Source organism: Macrobrachium rosenbergii, chromosome 47 (assembly GCF_040412425.1).
Source record: "Macrobrachium rosenbergii isolate ZJJX-2024 chromosome 47, ASM4041242v1, whole genome shotgun sequence".
NCBI lineage: Eukaryota > Metazoa > Arthropoda > Malacostraca > Decapoda > Palaemonidae > Macrobrachium > Macrobrachium rosenbergii.
Window position 1 is genome coordinate 18,333,526 of NC_089787.1, and position 20,000 is coordinate 18,353,525.

At 35.8% G+C, this 20,000-nt stretch overlaps 1 protein-coding gene across 4 annotated transcripts in view; it reads right to left on the reverse strand.

Annotated features, from left to right (window-relative positions):
* pio (piopio) overlaps window positions 1–20,000 on the reverse strand; it is a 193,262-nt gene that overhangs the window by 128,953 nt on the left and 44,309 nt on the right. The gene's annotated exons all lie outside the window — the stretch shown is intronic.

Sequence of the window (20,000 nt, forward strand, 5' to 3'; positions counted from 1 at the left end):
TTTTATTCCTTCCTCCAGATCTACGAATATATATATATATATATATATATATATATATATATATATGTATGTATGTATGTATGTATGTATATAAAATTGTGGAGAAAAATAACAACCATTTTCGAGATAAAGTTAGTGTGACTTACTTTAATCCCGTTTGCAAAATGTATAAAGCCCTTACATTCTCTTTCTCTCTCTCTCTAGAGAGAGAGAGAGAGAATAATGATCTAACATTCCAAGTGATACCAAATTTATTTTAATGCCTTAAGTAGAACGTGTACTTCACCATAAAATATTTTGAAGAGAGAGAGAGAGAGAGAGAGAGAGAGAGAGAGAGAGAGATTTCGGAATACAAGGCATCAATAAACGAAGCACATACGAGTGATAATTCCTGATTATTTCCTCGAGGAAGTTCAGAACTGCAAAGAGAAATTTCAGTTAAGCCAATAAATTCTTCAGATGAAGCATCTTTTCTCGTCTATAGCAGCTCTTATATGCTACGTGTCCCCAGTCGATCTCAGACTGATTTGTCGTTTCTAAACAGTAAGTCTGAAATAGCATTTGTTCATATTTGTTATAAAAAGATTCATTAGACAGTTCTACCAAGAGGTTATAAAACAAAATGAAATTTGACATTTCTGCTGAACTGTTCATTCTCTTGCCTTCAAAACTAAAAAAAAAAAAAAAAACTGTTCATCCTCTGCGCACGTTGAGTCAGGTTAGGTTAGTCTATGTTAGGTTAGGTGCAGGAGGCAGTTCTGATGTCAGTTTATTATATTTCATTACCATTTTTTTTTATTGCTTTGTTCTCTTAACTGAGTCATTATTGATTCTTTTTATTATCTTTGCTACAAAGGATATTACATTTGAAATCTCTCTCTCTCTCTCTCTCTCTCTCTCTCTCTCTCTCTCTCTCTCTCTCTCTCTCTCTCTTTGATAAGATAAAATGACTGAGGTTTAGGGATGCAGAGCAAGCTAAACCGTAAATGTATTCTGTGGATCGGCCTCTAGGATGAAACTTTGAGTCACTGGGAATGAGATGGGTCTTGGGAAGAGACTCTATTGATTTTCCCTTGGGGAGAAACAATACCCTTTCCCAGCCTACTAATACTATGCGTGGAATACTATGTATATTAGTATTACTGCCCCTAGTGTCATCGATCTATCTGAAGGAAAGAACAGTGACTGTCGGCGTCTCCCAAAAATTGCAGCCTCAAGAACGCCAAAACCATTGTAAGTCTAGATAATCTTATTGTCTGTTTTCTCAATTTTCCGAGTAACATTATGGCCATGATACGTCACTTCTGACAGCCCCATCAATTAGCCAGTGGTCGATAGAAAGGAGATGAATCCTGTCTGTCTTTCCTACCCACCTGTCCGTTCCCCCTGCCTGCCCGCAAGAACGGAACAGCGGGTGCTAGTGCAGATTAATTTGTGATCATCTTCGGTAAAGCCCCAGCGTCTTCACTAGCACCTAGAGAGCATAGCAAGACATGCTACAGTGGCTTGCCGTTAGCAAGGGACATCCCGGTGCCGGAGAGAGCAGCACGCGAGCATCCTTCACGTCCTGTGTTCCACGTTGATGCCTCCAATTTCCGCTCTGGTGGAAAGACTCGGGGAGGAGGAGGATTCCATTGCGGTAGGCGATGTCACGTATCCTATCCTTCATCTACTTTTTTTCCCCGCCTCTTCCTACCCACCCCCTTTCCCACCCCTCCCACGCCTCTCCCTACCCCTCAGCATCATCATCGTCTTCTTCTTCTTCTTCTTCTTCTTCTTCTTCTTCTTCGAAAGATATTTTGTGCAATTTATTCCCCTAATTTCCGTTTGTCATCATTTATTTTTGCCCAGATCAGACCTACACCATGGAGGCGAGAGACAAGGGATTTTTTCGTATTTCATTAAGAAAAGATAGACATTCTTTTAATACCCATAATTCCGAACTGGGTTTGCATGCAATTTAGGCTGCCTATGGACAGTTGACACCTCTGGACAGGTGGAACCCCATCCTGTATCAGTGAGGCAGACAGGTGGATGGAACGGCTACAAGAGGACCTCTTAACCAGGGAATGCTAAGCTTTTATAGATTCTAGCAAGCTGGACCAGCGATGGAGGAGGGTGTATTCTGACACAGGAGGCTGGAGACTTAAACCCGTAAGTAAAATTGCTCTTCGGCCAAATCAAAGAAGAGAAGAAAACACTTTCAGAGTCCAGTGGTCCACGTAAGGCATTTTACTCTCTTCCACACCTTACCTGGCTTAAATCCACCGCCTTCGGCCAAGGCATCGAACTGGTGTGCAGCCTGGTACACATGAGCTGACTACCAGTTTCGCATTTTCAAAGAGCAACGATAACTGAAACAAGGTAAGATTTTAGCGAGCAATGGTACCTGAAACAAGGTAGGTTTTCAGAGAGCAACGGTAACTGAAATAATGTAATATTTCAGTGAGCAACGATAGCTGAAACAAGGTAAGATTTCAGCGAGCAACGATGACTGCAACAAGGTAAGATTACAGCTAACAACAGGTAAGATTTCAGCGAGCAACGATACCTGCAACAAGGTAAGATTACAGTTAACAACAGGCAAGATTTCAGCGAGCAACGATACCTGAAACAAGGTAAGATTTCAGCAAACAACAGGTAAGATTTCAGCGAGCAACGATAACTGCAACAAGGTAAGATTACAGCTAACAACAGGTAAGATTTCAGCGAGCAACGATAACTGCAACAAGGTAAGATTACACCGAACAACAGGTAAGATTTCAGCGAGCAACGATACCTGCAACAAGGTAAGATTTCAGCGAGCAACGATATAACTGAAAAAAAGGTAAGATTTCAGCTATCAGCGTTAACTGGAGCAGGACAGCTGAGTCAAAAAAACTTATACGGAACACGGGCACACATACAGAGAGGGAGAGAGAGAGAGAGAGAGAGAGAAGAATAATCATATCAGGATGCACAACATCTAGAAGAGTATCGCCAACACCTGCATCCCTAAAGAAAACGGGCGTTCTTTTCACTGCCTCAAAGCGCATGCGTGTGTATATCGTGCCAACAGACCCACCCACAATTATCAATATGTTATGATGACACAGTGAAATTACGTTCGCCATGTTACCTTTGTAATACTCATTGTAAAGAGCGTAATTCTACGTCATGCAGCGATGATAATTGTACGAAATCATTTGTTGCTAAGATAAACATAACGAGGAGAGAGAGAGAGAGAGAGAGAGAGAGAGAGAGAGAGAGAGAGAGAGAGAGAGGTCAGATCGTAATAGTGATACGTGAGTGTATTCATAAACGGAATTTTCCCCATATACAAAAATATAGTAAAATAATTTTGATAGGAAACGAATTCATAAATGGTTTGTCTTATGCTAATATATATATATATATATATATATATATATATATATATATATATATATATATATATATATATATATATTGCTACTTTTTGTTAGTAGAAAATTGAAAGGATTCTATTATCATTATTATTATTATTATTATTATATTAGATAACGATGAAGAGATGAAAATGTACTTAATTGTGCGGTCTATGAATTATGTATCATTACAAACATATTTACCAGATGCTAAATAATAATAATAATAATAATAATAATATATTCTTAGGAAAACCGAGGTAAGGCTATTAGATTATTATACTGATATGCAATGCAAGCCAAAAACATAAAAACCTACAGTTTGTATGACTCTTCGATTTATCTTACAATGAGTCTATGGTTTAAAAATGAACCAAGGCTCAGACTATTTCGGATTGCTAGACCCACTTCGAAGGCTCCTTTCCACTTCGAACAGGTAATGATTCTTCAGTGGAAATAGGGTGATTCCAAGGCTTCCCGTCGTACGGCACATGGGTCCCAATAATATTTTTGTTTCGCCATTAACCGAGTCTGTCAAAGTGAATTGCCCATATTTCATGAGCCCTTGTTCACTTCCAGCAATCAAGGGAGCCTTCAGCCGAACAATACTTCGATGAAATGATTGTTTATCAAGGTTACCGCCTCATTTGCATGGCGCACAAAAAGAGAGTGCTTGAACAAAGACTAAGTAAATTGTCGATTTGTCGAAGTCCTATTTTTGATTGTTTGTTTGTTTGGTCAAAACGTGTATTGAATATTTTGCCCTTCCGGTGATTACTAGAGGGGGGAAGCTGCATTGTCTAAATGAACGGGGTTTTGGGACTTTTTCTAGATCAAAGAGAGTCTCTAGTTGAAAAGCGAACGGTTGTTAACTTGCAATTCTCTCGTTCCGAAGAAAATATCAAACGTTTGATAAATCTCTTCTGATATCAAATTTTTGATGAATCTCTTCTGATATCAAACTTCTGATGAATCTCTTCTGATATCAAACTTTTGATGAATCTCTCCTGATATCAAACTTATGATAATATCTCTTCTGATAAAAAAATTTTTATGAATCTCTTCCGATATCAAACTTATGATAATATCTCTTCCGATATCAAACTTATGATAATATCTCTTCTGATATTAAAATTTTTATGAATCTCTTCTGATATCAAACTTATGGTGAAATCTCTTCGGATATCAAACTTTTTATGAATCTCTTCTGAAATCAAACTGTTTATGAATCTCTTCTGATATAAAACTTTTGATGAAATCTCTTTGGATATCAAACTTTTGATGAATCTCTTCTGAAATCAAACTTTTGATAACCTCCTCTGATGTCAAACTTTTGATGAATGTCTTCTGATATCACTTTTGAGGCATCTCTTCTGAAATCAAACTTTTGATGAATCTCTTCTGATACCAAGCCTTTGATGAAACATTGTCTGATAATAAAACTTTTGATGAATCTCTTCAGATAATAAAACTTTTGATGAAATCTGTTCTGATAACGAATTTTACGAATTTTTTTCTGAAATCAAACTTATGATATCTCTTCTGATTTCAAATTTTTTATGTCTCTCTTCTGAAAACAAACTTTTTTTGAGGCATCTCTTCTGATATCAAACTTTTGATGAATCTCTTTTGATATCTTCTGAAGTCACACTTTGATGAAATCTCTGATATCAAACTTTTGATGAATCTCGTGATATCAAACTTTTGATGAATCTCTTCTGATATCAAACTTCTGATGAATCTCTCCTGATATCAAACTTTCGATGAATCTCTTCTGATATCAAACTTTTGATGAATCTCTTAATATCAAACTTTTGAAGAATCTCTTCTCATATCAAACTTTTGATGAATCTCTTCTGATATCAAACTTTTGATGAATCTCCTCTGATATCAAACTTTTGATGAATCTCTTCTGATATCAAATTTTGATGAATCTCTTGATATCAAACTTTTTATGAATTTCTTCTGATATCAAACTTTTGATGGATCTCTTCTGATATCAAACTTTTGATGAATCTCTTCTGATATCAAACTTTTGATGACTCTTCTGATATCAAATTTTTGATGAATCTCTTCTGATATTAAACTTTTGATGAATCTATTACCAACTATTTACTAGTAAGATTTTATTTAGAGGCGTGATACAAGGCTCATCCCATCCCACTCATACACACACACACACACACACACACACACACACACACACACACACACAAAGAAGCATTACAACCCTTGAAAAGGAATGTTCTCTTCAATGCCCCAGGATGCTATTACAACACTCGAGTCATTCCATGGCGTTCTTCCAGAGACTTGCAAAGGAAGCAGTTTCCAAAGGCGTTTCCCCTTCGGCGTGACAAGGCAGACTGCAGTGAGTGACTGCACGCGTCATGGAAATGCACCAGGAATGTGATGAGGTTTGAGGTTTGAGGTCTGAAATTTTACAGTATGTGTTTGAAGATTATGAAGTTTAGCACAGGACCTGACGTTGCCAGTTTGAAGACTGAGTTTTCCTAACTGTTTACATATGTATGTACATATAATATATATATATATATATATATATATATATATATATATATATATATATATATATATATATATATATATATATATAATATATATATATATATATACATTCATAAACAATTATACAAATACAGGTTATTTGTTATTGTTATCATCTGTTATGTACTGGTTTATTGACTGGTCTTTATTTGTTATTCTCTGTTTTCTTTTTCTTTACTGAAAAGGCTTATTTTACAAGTTACTGACCTTAGAACTTGTTCCACATGAATGTTTGCACAATGTAATATGATTTTTATTCGTCTATATTCTGTGTTTAGCTTCTGTTACCCTTACTCTTTACAATATGGGTACAATAATAATAATAATAATAATAATAATAATAATAATAATAATAATAATAATAATAATAATAATAATAATAATAATAATAATAATCTTTTATATATGGAGAATCTGAGGACATTCATTTCATGTACATCTGAAGGGGTGCCAGGAATGTTCCATTCTCTCTCTCTCTCTCTCTCTCTCTCTCTCTCTCTCTCTCTCTCTCTCTCTCTCTCTCTCTCTCTCTCTCTCAATGGTCTCCAACCATTAGACCACCAGAACCCAGTAAGAGGGCCTTCAAAACCGAACTTGGAAGATGATCAGTGTAATGTTTTGAAAACGATAATTGCTTGCAGAACATAATTAGGTTCAACATTTTAAAAAAATCCTATATATGAATTCTTTTTTCTTTTGATGAAGCAAAAATTGGTGTTATAAGGCAACTGAACTCTATCTATAACGGTAATTATTATTATTATTATTATTATTATTATTATTATTATTATTATTATTATTATTATTATTATTATTATTATTATTATTATTATTGTTCCACTAAGCAACTGTTTGGTTATCATTATGACTTGTTATCCCGTGTATTTTAATTTTGTGTAATATATTGTTTCTACATTGTTCATCTCTTATATGGCCCTGACCTGAATATTATTATTATTATATTATTATTATTATTATTATTATTATTATTTTCCACATCCGTTGTCATTCTGTTGCTGGCAGAGGTTCCAGGCTTTGTTGAATAGCGACAGGCATTCAGTTGTGGCGAACCTAATGACTTCACGGAGTTGCTGACACCTCCTTCTGACAAGGGCTTGGCGTCACGGGTTTTTGCGTAGCGGTGATGACCCGCGTCGTATTTACGAAGCGCTGGGTGGGACGCCAGAGGCGTTCACATGAGAAGTTCAGTTTTGCCCTATCACGTTCGGGGAGTCTTCAAGAGGAGCACAGGTAAATGTTCAAACTGTTGACTTTATTAGAGGTGGTATTCAAATTGATGACTTCAGAGGTAGTTTCCAAACTGCTGGCTCTGTCGTATGTAGTGAGAGTTCCAGGGGTAGTTGTCAAACTGTTCACTTTGTCATAGGAATGTGACTTCAGGGGTAGTTTTCAAACTGCTGGTTTTGTCAGGAGTAGCAGTCCAGCTGATGACTTCAGGGGTAGTTTTCAAAATGTTGTCTTTATCTTCCGGGGTAGTTTTCTAACAGCTGAATTTATCAGAAATACTCAGCTTGATGAATTCTGATGTAGTTTTCAAGCTGCTGACTCTGTCAGAGGTAGCTTTCAAACTGATGACTTCAGAGGCAGTTTTCAAACTACTGAGTCTGTCATAGGTAGAGTGACTTAGGAGGTAGTATTCAAACTGATGACTTTAAGGCCAGATTTGGAACTGTTGGCTTTGTCAGGGTATTATACAAATAGATGACATCAGAGGTGATTTTCAAACAGTTGACTTTGTCAGAGGTAACATTCAAATTGATGATATTAGAGGCAGTTTTCAAACTGCTGGCTTTTTCAGCAGTATTCCAAATGATGCCTTCAGCAGTAGTTTCCAAACTGTTGACTTTGTCATAGGTAGTGTGAATTCAGAGGTAGTTTTCAAACTGTTGGTTTAGCCAGGAGTAGCACGCCAGCTGATGACTTCAGAGGTAGTTTTCAAAATGTATTCAAATTGATGACTTCAGGGCCAGTTTTCAAACTGTTGACTTTGTCAGAGGTAGGATACAAATTGATGACCTCAGAGGTGGTTTTCGAAGTGTTGACTTTTCATGGGTAGTCTTCAAAATGTTGTATTTGTCAGGGGTAGTATCCTTATCCAAATAATAACTTTAGGGCCAGTTTTCAAACTGCTGCTGACTTTGCCAACGGTAGTATTCAAATTTATGACTTTAGAGATCATTTTCACACTGCTGACTTTGTCAGGGGTGGTGTGCAAATTGAAGACCTCTAAGGTAGTTTTCTAACTGCTGACTTTACCAGAAGAAGTATTCCAAATGATGTCTTCTTGTGTAGTTTTCAAAATGTTGGCTTTGTCACAGGTATTATTAAAATTTATGATTTCTGAGGTAATTTTCCAACTGCTGACTTTATCAGAAGTATTCCAAATGATGATTTCTGAGACATGATACAAATATTCTCTTAGTTAAGCCATGATGGAAATGTTTTTTGAGCTAATGCTTAATAGAAAATGACATATTATTATTATTATTATTATTATTATTATTATTAGATATCTAGATATTTGAGCAAATAACTTCTTCATAGTAAGTGAAGAGGCTGATATGTATGTATGTATGTATGTATATATATATATATATATATATATATATATATATTTATATATATATATGTATATATATATATATATATATATATATAGATAGATAGATAGATAGATAGATTGATAGATAGATAGATAGATATAATATGTATATGTGTGTTGAGAGAGAGAGAGAGAGAGAGAGAGAGAGAGAGAGAGAGAGAGAGAGAGAGGGCGGGGTGGGGGGAGTTAATGAGTTCAAGTGTTTGTCTGAGAGAAAGACAAATGGAATCCAGACTGATTACGAATCTGGGCACGATAATACGAGATCTGCCGGGCTGGCAGACCTCCAGTTCCCATAATTGCTCACCTGCATACCCTCGCCTGGGCATCAAATACCCTCTTCCCGCGGGCGAGGTGAATGTCACGCCTGCGGTCGGCTGCGGTCAAGAGTTAGGCAGTTTGCGGTCGACTACGGTTGGCTGCATACCCATCGCGCGTCAGCCGAGAAGAATAGTCTCTCTCTCTCTCTCTCTCTCTCCCCCTAAGTGGAGAAGCATTACAACGGTGCTTTCTTTAGCCGTTTCCTCTTAATGCTGAGAACCACTACTGAGGACCCTTTCTCATGCTTTGTCTGAATGCTAAGCGCGCTTGATTCGTGATATCTTGAAGCTCTATCTTTTAGAGGTAAAAGAACTACTGTGATTCAGTCTCCGCTTAAAATCAGTTCGCATGTACATATTACCTCTGTCTAACTCAGGTACATCATAGATAAGTTTAATTACACCCTTTTGCAATCTGACAGTGTGATGTTAATCATCTTTGATGTTAAATTCATATCCTTCCCTTCCAATCTTGATTATTACATTTACCTTTTATTTACTATTTGTGTATTTAAGACTACTGAGTGACGTTCGCTTTTTATCCTAATGGTAGATAAGGAGAGTTACCCGTTAGCACTGAGGCTTCAAAGTTGAAGAAAGGGCATAAAGCTTCTTTCTGAGGATTGATGCAGACGTTTGTGTATTGAAGAAAGGTTGTGATAATTGGAGTTAATACTCCTATGTTTATGATAGGCTGTGATGCTCATTTCAAATGCTTGGAGTTAATGCTCCTGTGTTTACGAGACGCTGTGATGCTCATTTCAAATGCTTGGAGTTAATACTCCTGTGTTTATGAGAGGCTGTGATGCTCATTTCAAGTACGTGGAGTTAATACTTCTGTATTTACGAGAGGCTGTCATGCTCATTTCAAATGCTTGGAGTTAATGCTCCTGTGTTTATGAGAGACTTTGATGCTTATTTCAAATGCTTCATGTTAATAATCCTGTGCTTACGAGAGGCTGTGATGCGCATTTCAAATGCTTGGAGTTGATATTCCTGTGTTTATGAGAGGCTGTGATGCTCATTTCAAATGCTTGAAGCTAATACTCCTGTGCTTATGAGAGGCTGTGATGCTCATTTCAAATGCTTGGAGGTAATACTTCTGTGTTTATGAGAGGCTGTGATGCTCATTTCAAATACGTCGAGTTAATACTCCTGTGTTTATGATAGGCTGTGATGATCATTTCAAATGCTTGGAGGTAATACTCCCGTGCTTATGACAGGCTGTGATGCTCATTTCAAATGCTTGGTTAATACTCCTGGTAATACTGTGATACTGTGTTTATGAGAGGGCTGTGATGCTCATTTCAAATGCCTGGAGTTAATACTCCTGTGTTTATGAGAGGCTGTGATTCTCATTTCAAATACTTCGAGTTAATACTCCTGTGTTTATGATAGGCTGTGATGCTCATTTCAAATGCCTGGAATTAATACTCCTGTTTATGAGAGGCTGTGATGTTCATTTCAAATGCCTGGAGTTAATACTCCTGTGTTTATGAGAGGCTGTGATGCTTATTTCAAATGCTTGGGTTAAACTCCTGTGTTTATGAGAGGCTGTGATGCTCATTTCAAATGCCTGCAGTTAATACTCCTGTGTTCATGAGAGGAGGCTGTGATGCTCATTTCAAATGCTTGAGTTAATACTCTTGTTTTATGAGAGGCTGTGATGCTCATTTCAAATGCTTCAGTTAATACTCCTGTGTTTATGAGAGGCTGTGATGCTCATTTCAAATGCTTGGGGTTAATACTCCTGTGTTTATGAGAGGCTGTGATGCTCATTTCAAATGCTTGGGGTTAACTCTCCTGTTTTCATGAGAGGCTGTGATGCTCATTTCAAATGCTTGGAAATACTCCTGTGTTTATGAGTGTGATAAAATACTCCTGTGTTTATGAGAGGCTGTGATGCTCATTTCAAATGCTTGGAGTTAATACTCCTGTGTTTATGAGAGGCTGTGATGCTCATTTCAAATGCTTGGAGTTAATACTCCTGTGTTTATGAGAGGCTGTGATGCTCATTTCAAATGCTTGGAGTTAATACTCCTGTGTTTATGAGAGGCTGTGATGCTCATTTCAAATGCCTGGTTAATACTTCTGTGTTTATGAGAGGCTGTGATGCTCATTTCAAATGGTTGGAGTTAATACTCCTGTGTTTATGAGAGCCTGTGATGCTCATTTCAAATGTTTAGAGTTAACTCTCCTGTGTTTATGAGAGGCTGTGGTACTCATTCCAAATGCTTGGAGTTAATACTCCTGTGTTTATGAGAGGCTGTGATGCTCATTTCAAAATGCTTGGTTAATACTTCTGTGTTTATGAGAGGCTGTGATGCTCATTTCAAATGGTTGGGTGTTAATACTTCTGTGTTTATGAGAGCCTGTGATGCTCATTTCAAATGTTTAGAGTTAATACTCCTGTGTTTATGAGAGGCTGTGGTGCTCATTTTACATTCTTGGAGCTAATACTCCTGTGTTTATGAGAGACTGTGGTGCTCATTTCAAATATTTAGAGTTAATACTCCTGTGTTTATGAGAGGCTGTGGTGCTCATTTCAAATGCTTGGAGTTAATATTCCTGTGTTTATGAGAGGCTGTGATGCTCATTTCAAATGCTTGGAGTTAATACTCCTGTGTTTATGAGAGGCTGTGATGCTCATTTCAAATGCTTGGAGTTAATACTCCTGTGTTTATGAGAGGCTGTGGTGCTCATTTCAAAATCTTGGGGTTAATACTTCTGTGCTTATGAGAGGCTGTGATGCTCATTTCAAATGCTTGGAGTTAATACTCCTGTGTTTATGAGAGGCTGTGATGCTCATTTCAAATGCTTGGAGTTAATACTCCTGTGTTTATGAGAGGCTGTGATGCTCATTTCAAATGCTTGGAGTTAATACTCCTGTGTTTATGAGTGGCTGTGGTGCTCATTTCAAATGCTTGGAGTTAATACTCCTGTGTTTATGAGAGGCTGTGGTGCTCATTTCAAAATCTTGGGGTTAATACTTCTGTGTTTATGAGAGGCTGTGATGCTCATTTCAAATATTTAGAGTTAATACTCCTGTGTTTATGAGAGGCTGTGGTGCTCATTTCAAATGCTTGGAATTAATACTCCTGTGCTCATGAGAGGCTGTGATGCTCATTTCAAATGCTTGGAGTTAATACTCCTGTGTTTATGAGTGGCTGTGGTGCTCATTTCAAATGCTTGGAGTTAATACTCCTATGCTCATGATAGGCTGTGATGCTCATTTCAAATGCTTGGAGTTAATACTCCTGTGCTTATGAGAGGCTGTGATGCTCTTTTCAAATGTTTGGAATTAACACTTCTGTGCTTAAGAGAGGGTGAAATGTTCCTTTCATGTATTCGCTCCCAACTCAACAGCTGTTTCAGCCACTAAACCGTGGCCTTCTTCAAAGTACAAAAGATTCACAATGGATCTACTTTTTAATATATAGGAGAGTGCAAAAAAAATTATTGAAAAACACTGGAAAAATCATTAGAGCAAGTACCGGAAATATTAGGAGTATTGCTTGTAAGTTATATATCCTACATGTGAGTTAGCACTATTATTATTATTATTATTATTATTATTATTATTATTATTATTATTATTATTATTATTATTATTATTATTATTATTATTATTATTATTACTCTTAAGGTGAACCCTATTCAGATGGAACAAGCCCACCAAAGGGGTCACTGACTTGAAATTCAAGCCTCCAAAGAAGAAGTCACTCTTTGAAAAAGAAAAAGAAATTTACAAATTAATTAATAAATAGATAAAAATGTAAGTAAATTATTAAAAGGCAAAGAGAATTGTATTAGTGTATTAATGCATCGCATCTACGCTTGAAAGTTTGAGTTTCCAATTGCACGACGTCCTAAGGGAGACTGTGCCATTGTCCAAAATAAAATAAAATTAAGTCAGAAGTATATATATCCATTCATATATATATATATATATATATATATATGTGTGTGTGTGTGTGTGTGTGTGTGTGTGTGTGTGTGTGTAAATAGATAGAAGTATATATATACTGTATATATATATACATATATATATGTATATATAAAACAGAAAGAGAGAGAGAGAGAGAGAGAGAGAGAGAGAGAGAGAGAGAGAGAGAGAGAGAGAGAGAGAGAGAGAGAGAGAGAGAAAGTAACCATATATGAACTCATTCTCCTACTTGTTATAGCAGTCATACCACGCGTTGCCTAATACTTTCTCTTGTGGTAATGAATTCGTACTGTATCAGCAATAAACAACGAGAGAGAGAGAGAGAGAGAGAGAGAGAGAGAGAGAGAGAGAGAGAGAACATTTATTCTAGCATACTTGCTTACCTTCAGTGAATTTTTTCTTTTCTTAAAAGTGCAGTTTTTCTCAATTCCTTATTTTCTATTCGTATCTCGAACACAGCACTTTCATCCCAGTCACTATATATCCTTTCACTCCAGAGAAACTCCCCTTTCGAAAGAAAGCCCCATTTGAGGACACTCTCCAAAAACGAAGATCACTTTGAAAAAAGGGCGTGCTGTCACTGGCCGTTGTCGTCGGCGCGTTCTACCAGCAAAATGTTTATTATATAAACATCGGCGTGTTCTACCAGCTTAATACAAACAAGGGCGTCTTCTACCAGCTGAACGTTTGATATAAACACGACACTTCTTGCTAACCAAACTCAACGCGACCAGATTCACTGACCAACTGACCAGCAAGGCACTGAACCGTCCTGCTTTTTATACGACCCAGAAATGGCGATCGAACGAAAGTTTTTTTTTCTTTTTTTCAAAGGATTTCCTGGGAATTACGAATGGAAATTGCCCGTCCCGCGCAGGCAATTACTCGCTTGATCGTAATTGCTATTTATGGAGTGGCTCTGAATAGCCTGATGGATTTTTCTTTGGCTCAGAGACCCTGGGAGTTTGCGACGCCAGGTAATATTTAATTACTCGAGCCTTGGCTTAGATGCATGTTTTGGGAGAAAGGGGAGACTGATTGAGACTAAATGATGACAATAAATAAAGAAAAATAAGAAGTGGAATGAAAGAAATAATGTGATAAGGATGAAATTCAAACATAGAATAAAGATGAACAAGAGAAAAGAAGGATTGGGGTCAGAATGAAGTTAAAATACAAGAAAAAGATAAATAAAGAAAAACAAGAAGTATAAAGAAAGAAAGATTGTAATAAGGATAAAATTCAAACGTAGAATTAAAATAAGCAAAAGAAACGAAAGATTGGAATTAGAACGTGTGTGTGTATATACATACATACATACATACATACATATATATATATATATATATATATATATATATATATATATATATATGTGTGTGTGTGTGTATGTATAAATGTATATATGTATATATATATATATATATATATGTATGTATATATATATATTTATATATACATATATATGTATATACAAATATATAATGAATATATACATATATATATATATATATATATATATATATATATATATATATATATATCCACCTCTTGAAGACAACATTTTCTCCAATCACCTACAACAAGAACGGATAACTGCCATCCCTGGAGCGATAAGGAACGCAGCCTCTCCATCTCTCGAATGGCGAGGCATCAATTAATACCTCATCGCTAGAGGCTCGTTCCGACGGCCGATTTTGCCTGGACGTTTGCCTTCGCTTTCGTAAATGGAGATTTCGTAAGTAAGAGGTTTGGAGTTGCACGTGGAAGAAATAATTGAAGGCTTATCCACGATAGTGAGGCTGCAGTGAAGGCCACTTATTCTGCAGAACAGAAACAGTTGGCGAATGAATGCGCACGTTATTATTATTATTATTATTATTATTATTATTATTATTATTATTATTATTATTATTGGTGAAGTAATCTACAGTGGTGTGAAAGTAAATACATATTAGAAATATGTATACAAACGAGAGCTTTCAAGAACCTGCTCTCGTTTGTATATATGTTCTAATATAAATTTTCATTTGCATGCTTTCATAAATATTTTTTATGAATTATTATTATTATTATTAGTATTATTATTATTATTATTATTATTATTATTATTATTATTATTATTATTATCATTATTATTATTATTATTATTATTATTATTATTATTTATTATTATTAGAAGAAGATGAACCCTATTCATATGACAAGCCCAAAGGGTCCACTGACTTGAAATTCAAGCTTCCAAAGAATATTCTGGTGTTCACTGAAAATTAACAGAGGGTAAAGGGAAATACAGAATGAAGAGATGGCTTCTTACAAAAAGAAGAAACACATTAACAAATTAACAGATAAATTTTGAACAACAACAAAACCTTTTAAGAACTTGGAACTATGGGAAACAGTAGGCCCAAAATCCACCCAGAAAAAAAAACAATTAAAAATCAACTAGATTACAAATTCAATAAAATGCCGCCTTACAAAAACTTGCCATTTATGAAGGCTGAATGACATCAGAAGCAAACTGTGGCGCCACTAAACTTTCCCGGAATGGATTTTTAGCATCGATTCTGAGTCGTGAATGTTCTCCACCTCTGGGATGGAGATGAGGGTGGTGGCATCTGCCAGGTTCTGTATCTCGTCAGCTACGAGGTCAAGGTGGGTCGCGAATTTGATAGGTTTGTCCAGTTATTGATTGTCATAATTGTTTCATCCTCCATCGTCAATTTTCTCTCTCTCTCTCTCTCTCTCTCTCTCTCTCTCTCTCTCTCTCTCTCTCTCTCTCTCTGGACATAAACCCACAAATGCTCTGTCTGTCTGTCTCTCTATACGAGTATATATACTATATACATACATACATACATATTTACTTATATATATGTGTATATGTATATATATATATGAATGTCTTTTGCTGTAATACCACAGTATAATATGAAGATTAAAAAGGCCCATAAAACACCATTTGAACGTGCTCGAAATATATGGTTGCAACGTTCAAATAGTATTTTATGGGCCTTTTTATCTTCACATATATATATATATATATATATATATATATATATATATATATATATATATATATATATATATATATATATATATATATATATATATATATATATATATATATATATATATATATATATATTACACACCATACATACATATATACAAGGAGTTTTGACACCTATACACACACGACCTTTTTATATTCACAAACATCACCCCACAAACATTAATTAATCACGGATCAACTTTACCTGGGGAATCTCTTACACCCCCAGGTAATTATTATAACAGCTAAGTGCACCTGCAACATTGGCTCTGGTCCCTACTTGGACGGGTGACCAAAAAGATAAAATGATGATGCTAATGATCTTTTTTTCTGGCATTGCAGAGACCCCGTTGCTACCAGTGGGGTGGGCCAAAGTTTGGTATTCTCCCAAAATTAGATCTTCTCTATTTCATGCAAGGGGATTAATTGAAATGAATATTACCTCTACTAGGGGAAGGGGGGGAGACTTTATTGGGTGAGGGGTGGGGGAACGAAATGGAATATAGAGTTTAGGCCAAAGGCCAAGCATTGGGACCTATGAGGTCACTCAGCGCTGGAAAGGATATTGAGAGTAGGTAGGTTTGAAAGGTGTAACAGGAGGAAAACCTCGCAGTTTCACTAAGAAATAACTGTTAGGAGAGGACTGAGGAAAGTCAGATGGAAGAAAAATAATATGAACGGAGGTACAGTCAAAGGAATGAAAGGGGTTGCAGCTAGTGGCCGAAGGGACGCCGCAAAGAACCTTTAGTAATGCCCACAGTGGACCTCACGGCACTACCCCACAACGGGGGCAGGGGGGGGAAGGGGGCGAAGGACGCGAGAACTCTGTGATCGGAAAAAGGGTCTGGTGCATCCGGTCTCGTCCGGATGTTTGATCCGGATAAGGTTTTTCGGAGGAAATAGACAGGATGGTATTGATTGTGGCAAGGTACCTGGCCGATTTGGAATGTTCTTCTAAATTACAGTAAAATTTTCGTTATATTACTTTACATTTTAATTCTAATTTTAATTTTAATACGTTGCATTGCTACCCTAATACTATTCTTGCATTTTAATACATTTTTATCTATTTATTAGTTTATTAATTTTTTTTTCTTCTTTAATAAATGGAATCTTCTCTTTCTGTATTTCCCTGTACTTCCTCTCACTTCTTCCTAGTGAACACCATAATATTCTTTGGAAGCTTGAATTTCAAGTCAATGGCCCCTTTGGTGGGCTCGTTCCAGATGAATAGGTTTCATCTACTAAATAATAATAATAATAATAATAATAATAATAATAATAATAAAACAGGAACTGTGATATTCTTTTTATTAGCATGATCTTGAGAGCTTCTTTTATTATTATTTGAGATTATTATTATTATTATTATTATTATTATTATTATTATTATTATTAGTCATAAAACCTCATAATAGCATGAGTACCTCAAATGGTGAAAAAAATATCCACAATGGTGTAAATGTAAATCTATATTAGGACAATCGAGTAGTTTCTCGAAAACTCTCGTTTTTGTACACATATTTCTAATATATGCTTACATTTACACCGTTGTGGCATTATTATTATTATTATTATTATTATTATTATTATTATTATTATTATGAAGATGTTGATTCAGTCTATTATTATTATTATTATTATTATTATTATTATTATTATTATTATTATTATTATTATTATTATTATTATATTATCTTGTATTATGCAAGCTATATTTTTATATGCAAATATCGCAGGACAAACAAATGTTTCCCTTGGTAAATCTATAAATAAACAAATGAATAAGTATATCATCACAATTTCCTTATCTTACTTTGTTTATCTTTGATAGCCGACTCTATGAAAAGATAGAGATAAGAATTCTTAAGATAAGATAAGATAAAAGTTCTTAAATATTTTCATCTGCTTAGAAACAGGACATTCATCAACCTTTCTTTTAATTATCTTTTTTTATTTTATATTGAGTTCGAGCGTCTTTATCATAAACTGTTGTATATGTTGATTTCACAAGAAAGAAAAAAACGATATAAAATGAAATGCAGAACTTGTATCTTGCAAGTTTTGGGCACATTGAAATACGAAAGCTTTCATAAATAAATAAATAAATAAATAAATACATAATATAAAACAATTTTTAAAAATTAAATGAATTAAAAAAATTGTGGCAATAAACAGTCGTATGCCATGTATAAAATTTCTCAAAAAAATTAAATAAAAAAGAATTGTCGTACTGACTTTTGGTTACATCCAAAAAAATTTTATTGGAACACAAAGTTTCTTAATATTTCTAGACTTTAGAATGAAAACAATACAAAAATAAAATAATGAAAAACCTGAAAAATACTGACAATGACATAAATCGTCAAGATAACCACAGCCTTTCTAAAAAAATAAAAAACGAAAGATAAAGAAAAATCTGTCGTTACTTCAGTGACATCGACAGAGAAAAGGTTCGTTTGACACAAAGAGTCAGTCAATCTCTCCTTGACTACCCATCTGTCAGTGGTCCGTTGTCCCACTAGGTGGGAAGGACCCTCTGCCCAATTGTGGCTTGGCAGGAAATGAAGGATATGACCTCAGAGCCATACACACACCCTGTAGGGCATTAGTCTGTGGTTGACTTCCATCCGAGGAGGTCCTAAGAGAAGTCAGGGAAAGTCAGAGACCGACTGTAGTCTTGATAAATAATAATAATAATAATAATAATAATAATAATAATAATAATAATAATAATAATAATAATAATAACCTTTACTTTAGTTCAAAAAGGGTCCTGTATAAGGGAGAGTCGAGAGATAAACAATTTGGAAAGCTATTATGAGATTAATAATAATAATAATAATAATAATAATAATAATAATAATATCACTTCAGTTCAGCAAAGATGAAGAATGCTAAAAGAGAGTTTATAATTAATGGAATAATAATAATAATAAAAATAATAATAATAATAATAATAATAATAATAATTTACCCATTACTTTTGGTTCAGGGTTGTACAAAGATAAAGTGGAATAATAATAATAATAATAATAATAATAATAATAATAATAATAATAATAATAATAATAATAATGAAATGAGTCAGAGCATCGTAATTTAGCAAACAGGAGCTGCAAGTGCTGGCAATAAGTGACTGCACAGACAATAGAGAGAGAGAGAGAGAGAGAGAGAGAGAGAGAGATACCTTTCATTCCACACAGAGGCCTTCGGCGATATGGAAACAGACCTGACGGGGAGGCCTTTGCAGCTCGCGAATGCCTCCGGGCGAAGCCTAGAGGATGCCACAAGGCCGGAGGAGATACACACACATACACACACGCACACACACACACAAACACACATACACACACATATGTGACGCAACATCCGCCCACTCTTTCCGCAATTGTGACAAATTGTTTAATCGCGGCTTCGTCCCTTGGACGAACGATTTGCGATCGATTAAAGCCCGCCGAAGAGGGGGAGGTCAGGAGTATAAACAGAGAGAAGAGAGAGAGAGAGAGAGAGAGAGAGAGAGAGAGAAAAGAAAGGGAATGATGAAGCCACTTTCCCTGACGTCCTCTACTGTCTCTATTGTGGAGTCTTCATAGTATTTCGCAAGAAGAAGAGGAAGGTCGTTGGCGTTCGGGCGTCCATCCGACGGAGGGGAGCCGAAATTACTCATCCTTCACGGGGACGATCCGAGTTCGGAAAGCTTCCACGGACTGTTAACTATCATGGAAATAGAATATAGAATTTAGGCCAAAGGCCAAGCGCTGGGACCTATGAGGTCATTCGGCGCTGAAAAGGAAATTGACAGTAAAAAAGTTTGAAAGGTGTAACAGAAGGAAAACCTCACAGTTGCACTGTGAGTCAATTGTTAGTAGAGGGTGGAAAGGAAGATGGAAGAAAGAGAATATGAATGGAAGTACAGTAAAAGGAATGAAAGGGGTTGCAGCTAGGGACCGAAGGGACGCTGCAAAGAACATTAAGTAACGCCTACAGTGCGCCGCGTGAGGTGCACTGATGGCTCTACCACCCTACGGGGCCATTCCTTTATAAGTCTTCCTCTCCATCATCAGACTCTTCCAGATTTTACACTCTTTCACCAACCTGTCAC